Below are 6,054 nucleotides of genomic sequence, written 5' to 3' on the forward strand. Positions count from 1 at the left end.
GAGTCAGAGTCTCTCTCTGTCACCCAGGCTGGAGTGCTTTGGCACACTCACTGCCACCCCAGTGTCAACCTGCTGGGCTCAGTCGATCCTTCCATCTCTGCCTTCCAAGTAGCTGGAACCGCAGGCATGTGCCACCACACCCGGCTAATTTTTTGATCTGTTGTAGAGGTGAGGTCTCACCAAGTTGCTCAGGTGGGTCTCTCTCGAACCCATGGTCCCAGGCAATCCTCTCACCTCGGACTCCCAAAGTGCTGGGATTATGGGCATGAGCCACTGCACCCAGCCCCCAAGGAACTCTTGAGGAAGAGTTTTCAGGGCCAGAATGAAGGATCCCAAGGGGCAGAGCCCACTACTCTGTACTATTGCCAGTGGTGAGAGGGAAGTCTGGGTCTGCACGGGCTTTCAGCATTTAACCCCCGCTTGGCTCCAGTGTGGTCCGATCTGAGAGGAAGCAAAGGCATAGAGCACCATAACACTTCACTTATTGATGGGATGTGGGCACCCTTAGGGGGATGCATAGCCACCATTTGTGCCTACCTGGACATCAGGGAAGCAGAGAAAACTCCCTCTCCACTCCCCACCTCCATTTCCTCTCCCTTCTTCCTCTCCTTTTCTTCAAAGTGTGCTCATTTTGAAGACAATTCCAGGGATGACTGTCCACCTGCTGGAATGGGTTTGAGAACCCTGCCAGAGAGTGAAGTGATGTTGGCTCACCCTCCTTTTATGCTCAGGCTCCCACCCACTTCATCCTCGTGTCCTTGGAATGTTCCTTTGGGGGCCAGGCACAGTGGCTCAGCCTGTCATCCCAGCACTTTGGGAGGCCAAGGTGAGAGGGCCGCCTGAGCCCATGGGTTCAAGACTGGCCTGGGCAACATGGCGAGACCTCGACTCTACAATAGATCAAAAAATGAGCTGGGCATGGGGCGCATGCCTGTAGTTCGGCTACTTGGAAGGCTGAGGCGGAAGGGTCACTGGAGCCTAGCAGGTTGAGGCTGCGGTGGCCGGGAGCATGCCACTGCACTCCAGCCCAGGCCACGGAGTGAGACTCCGACTCAAAAAATGAAGAATGATGCTTTGGAGCCTCAGCTCGTGGCCTGTCTTGCTTCATCCCCTTCCCACAAGGGCAAGTTTGTCGTCTACCAGGAATCTTGACTAACAGTTAAGGCCTTGGAAGAGGACAGGATACTCATGGTGGTCTAGTGATCAAAATGCGCCGTGGGCAACACGTCAGTGTCACTACCTTGTCATGCACTTAACGCTGGAAGGAAACATAGTGAATCCTGTTTACCAAAACCAAGTTCCTGCTGGTTGACCCAGGCCACATAACCCTGAGAAAAAGGTGTGTAGCATGACTCATTGCTGTATAAAACCAGTCTTCTTGAGGATCAACTGCTTTTTGGAACTTTTGCAGCAGTGTTTATCAACTTGGAGTGATATCTGCCTCCGCCCCTATGGGGACAGTTGGCAATATCTTGACGTGTTTTTGACTGCTGCGATTGGTGGAACACTACTGGCATCTAATGGATCGAAGCCGAGGATACTGCTAAACTTCCTACAAGGTGCAGACAGCCACACACGCACTAAGAATGCTCCCACCCAGAATGTCGCTGGTGTGACATTGGGAAACCTGCCTTTAAATCCTCAGGCGAGATGCATGGGGACGCGCTTTCCTGTGCACCTGCATCGTCCACGCCTAGAACTCCCACATGACCAACCTCCTCCAGGACTCTTGGCCCCAGGCAACACCCCACCTCCCAATACTCCCACCCACATTTGTTGTTCCTTGTTCCCCTCGACACCCTCGGGAGCTCACCCCTTCTTTTTGTCGGGACTGACATTCAGTTCCGTGGGTTTTTTCCCTCCAGATGGAGCTAAAGAGGCTTTGGATTCATGTGGGTGGAGGAGGAGGAAAATGAAGAAAATTAGGCTTTGCCAGTTTGGCGGGGTGGGAGTGGGGTACAGACTTCTGCAGAAACGTCAGTCCTACCACGCTGTTAGCGGGGTCAGCTCTGACCCTGCACGGTTACTCACAGCCCCTGACTGTCTATCCTTAAGCAGCATCAGGTACCAGATGCTAAAGCCTGAAAAAGTGATGGATTTGTGTCCCACTCTAATGAAAAGGTAAGGGGTCCTGGGTAGGGTGGTTCACCCCTGTAATCCCAGCACTTTGGGAGGCTGAGGCAGGAGGATTGTTTGAACCTAGGCATTTGAGACCAGCCTGGGCAGTACACTAGCTGGGCATGGTGGCACACACCTGTAGTCCCAGCTACTTGAGAGACTGAGGTGGAAGGATCGCTTGAACGCAGGAGCTAGTAGCTGCAGTGAGCTATGATGGCACAACTACACTCCAGCCTGGGGGACAGAGATCCTGTCTGGGGGCGGGAGAGGGGAGCAGAATGAAAGTCAGGAAGAATAGTCCTGCAGGCTTTGGTTGGAAGCAAGTCTAGAAGAGTCTAACTGTTTCCAAGCACCCAGTCTCTTTCCAAGGGCTGATGCTGGGGCTGGGGCTGGGTCATTATGACGGAGTCCTCTGGGCTCAGGGTCTGCATCTTTTTGTTGAGGCATCCAGAGCTGCTTCCTGGGGTCTTGGTCTCCCCAGGGCAAACGGGCCTTTCCAAATTACTGCCAGGGGCTTAGCCTCCCTGCCCCCTCATTCTAACGAAGGGTTCAGTGAATGTACTGACTAGAAAGGATTCTTTTTCCCCAGATCAAGTAGGTTTCAGTGGCTGGTTTCAAGCCTCTCTTCCCCCGGACTCCACTTTGGTTCCCACTGGCTTTGACCTTCCCAGGGCAAGAAGTGCCTTCTAAGCCGGAAATCTTTGAATCGTGGATGACCGAAAACCCAGCTCTCACCAGCCTCCTCCTCACAGGAATCGATCGGGACCCAAATCAAATTGTCTCCAGTTCAGCTTGCATCTAGATTTCAGAGGATGCAGTCATAATCTGTTTCAGCTTGGCCTCTGAAGGCTGGTTCCAGCGTCAGATGGACTCTGCCCTGATGGTCCCGAGCTGGCTGCCATGAGTTCAGCTGAGTGTCCCTCACCCACTGAGCAAAAGGCCTCAGCTTTCCTTCAGTGAGACCAATTTACAAAATGTGCCCACTCAACCAATTGTGGTGGGGAGGGTTTCCTTAGTCTGAGCCTTTGAAGCCCACGGACTGTGGAGAGGAGGGGTGAAATAAAATTAGGGTTCTGGAGGAAATGAGATGAATGGCAGGAGGCTGAAAGAGCATGTGGCTGCACGTGCCTGGCAGTGCTGGGACAGTCTCTACCTTCACAGTCACGGTCTCGGCCTAATGGCGGCAGTGTTTTCCTAGTAGGTTACTCCAAATTCTTTTTTGAAGCAGGTGGAGTTATGAATACATTAAGCAGTTAATAAAATACTATAGTGGGTTGACCTCTCCCATATGCACAGCCACCATCTGCCTGTGTGAAGGCCGTGATCCATGAGTGAGCAAGGTGGCAAAAAGTAAGACATTGCTGGAATCCAAATATTGTATAGGCAGTTTTCTTTTCTTCCTTTCTTTCTTTCACTCTTTCTTTTTCGAGTCAGAGTCTCACTCTGTCGCCCAGGCTGGAGTACAGTGGCCGAATTATGGCCTCTGAAGCCTCGACCTGCTAGGCTTAGGCAATCCCCTTGCCTCGGCCTCCCAAAGTGCTGGGATTACAGGTGTGAGTCACAATTCCCAGCTTAAAACCATTTTTGAACTTGTCAATTTTAATGCTTTTTAGTGCTTCTGCCATTTTTTGTTTCACCTCTTCTACATTGGCAGAACATTTCCTTTTGAGGACTTTTTTCATCCCAGGAAACAAGTCACTCAGCAAGTTTGGGTGAATGGGGAGGGTGGGCATGGGGTCATGCTATTTTGGTCAAAAACTGTTGAACACTGCATGGTCTGGGTAGGTGCACTTGAAAATCACCTCATGAAATGGGCAGATGTCTGTGAATCCAAAAAGAAAAAAAATTGAAGTCAAACGCAACCTCTCAACAATGCTAGCTGCTACACTGATGCTGATGGGTTCCTATAACATTTACCTGGTGGAGGAAGCCTATATTGCAAGAGACCTGCCCTCCAACAAATAATTCCTTTTTTTTTTTTTAGTTAAAATTCCAGTACAACCCAGAAATTTTACAATTGCAGTTTATCAACATGTGGTTTAACATATAGAAGCTGCGTGGTGTAATGGAAGGAATAATGGGAAAATTAAGAACAGAGGAACCAACTTTTAGTCCGTCTTGGACACAGGCTGGTGGAGGCTGCCTGCATTCCTTGGCTCCTGGCTCCCCCCTGGACTCACTCCAGCATCTTGTTTCTGTTGACACATCTACTCACGAAGATGCCCTGCTTTCCTCTCCCAAGCACCCTGTGATTACACCCAGTCCGTATGGATAATCTAGGAAAACCTCCCCACTTCTAGAACCTTGATTTAACCACATTTGCAAAATCTCTTTTGCCTTAAAGAGTAACACTTAGCTGGACATGGTGGCTCACACCTGTAATCCCAGCACTTTTGGAGGCCAAGGTGAGAGAATTTTTATTTTCTGTAGAGGTGTGGTCTCACTATGTTGTCTAGGCTGTTCTCAAACTCCTGACCGCAAGCAATCCCTGCTTCAGCTTCCCAAAGTGCTTAGCTTACAAATGTAAAACACCTGGCCCAGTGGAAAATGTAAACTAAGACCACGATTAGATATCACTCCACACTTTTTAAAACAGCTAAAATTAAAATGCTAACCATACCAAATGCTAGCAAGGATTAGAGAAAGCGGACTCCCTTTACTTTCTGGTGGGAATGTAAATGGTACAGCCACTCTGCAAAACAAAACACACACAACTATATGACCTAGTAATTGCACTCCTGGACATTTATTCCACACAAAAACCTGTGTATAGATGTGAATAGAGGCTTTGTAATAGAAAAAAACGGGTAGAATGTCGTTCGATGGGCGAGCGGTTAAATTGTGGTATATCCATTCCACAGAACTCCACGAGTCGACAAAAAAGAATGAACTATTGATATACACAACTTTGTTTTGTTTTTTTTGAGTTGGAGTCTCACTCTGTCACCCAGACTGGAGTGCAGTGGCCGCTCCGGCGATCCTTCCACCTCAGCCTTCCAGTAGCTGGAACTACAGGTGTGCGTACTACGCCCGGCTAGTTTTTTGATTTATTGTAGAGATGAGGGCTCGCCAAGTTGCCCGGGTGGGTCTCGAACCCGCAGGCTTAGGCAATACACTCACCTCAGCCTCCCAAAGCGTGGAATTACAGGCTGAGCCACCAAGCCCGGCTGATATACACAACTTTGAATGGGTCTCAAAAGCATCACACGGAGCGAAAAAAATTCAAAAGATCGCATACTATCTAAGTTCACCCCATATAGACCTTGTCAAAATGACATTGCAGAAGTGGAGAACAGACTAGGCAGACAGGACTGAGGATGGTAGAGGAGGAAGTGGGTGGTGCCAAACTGCAGTAACGGTTGTGTGAATTCCCACGTGTGACAAGAAAGCACAGAACTATACACACCCTGTGCTGATACCAATTTCCTAGTTTTGTCATTATACTAAAGTTATGTCAGATGTAATCATTTTGACAACTTCCTGTGAACTTATAGTTATTTCTATATAACAAGTTACAAACATACAACCATATTGCATGATGCAAACTATATTGCAATAGTCATTTTTTATTGTTCGTTTGCTTGGGTCAGTGGCATTGCATCCTCGACCTGCTGGGCTCAGGCGATCCTCCCGCCTCAGCCTACCAAGTAGCTGGGACTACAAGCATGCGCTACCACACCCAGTGAATTTTTTTATTTATTGTAGAGGCAAGGTCCCGCCAAGTGGCCCGGGCTAGTCTGGAACTCCTGGGCTCAGGCAGTCCTCCCGCCTTGGCCTCCCGAAGTGTTGGGGTGATAGACATGAGCCATCACACCCAACAATAAAGTTATTTTTATTTTATTTTATTTTATTTTTTGAGTTGGAGTCTCACTCAGACGCCCAGACTGGAGTGCGGTGGCCGCTCCTGGCCACCGCAGCCTCGACCTGCTGGGCTCC

This window comes from Carlito syrichta, unplaced genomic scaffold (assembly GCF_000164805.1).
Source record: "Carlito syrichta isolate Samal-C Ts95f unplaced genomic scaffold, Tarsius_syrichta-2.0.1 Scaffold309722, whole genome shotgun sequence".
In the NCBI taxonomy this organism is placed as follows: domain Eukaryota; kingdom Metazoa; phylum Chordata; class Mammalia; order Primates; family Tarsiidae; genus Carlito; species Carlito syrichta.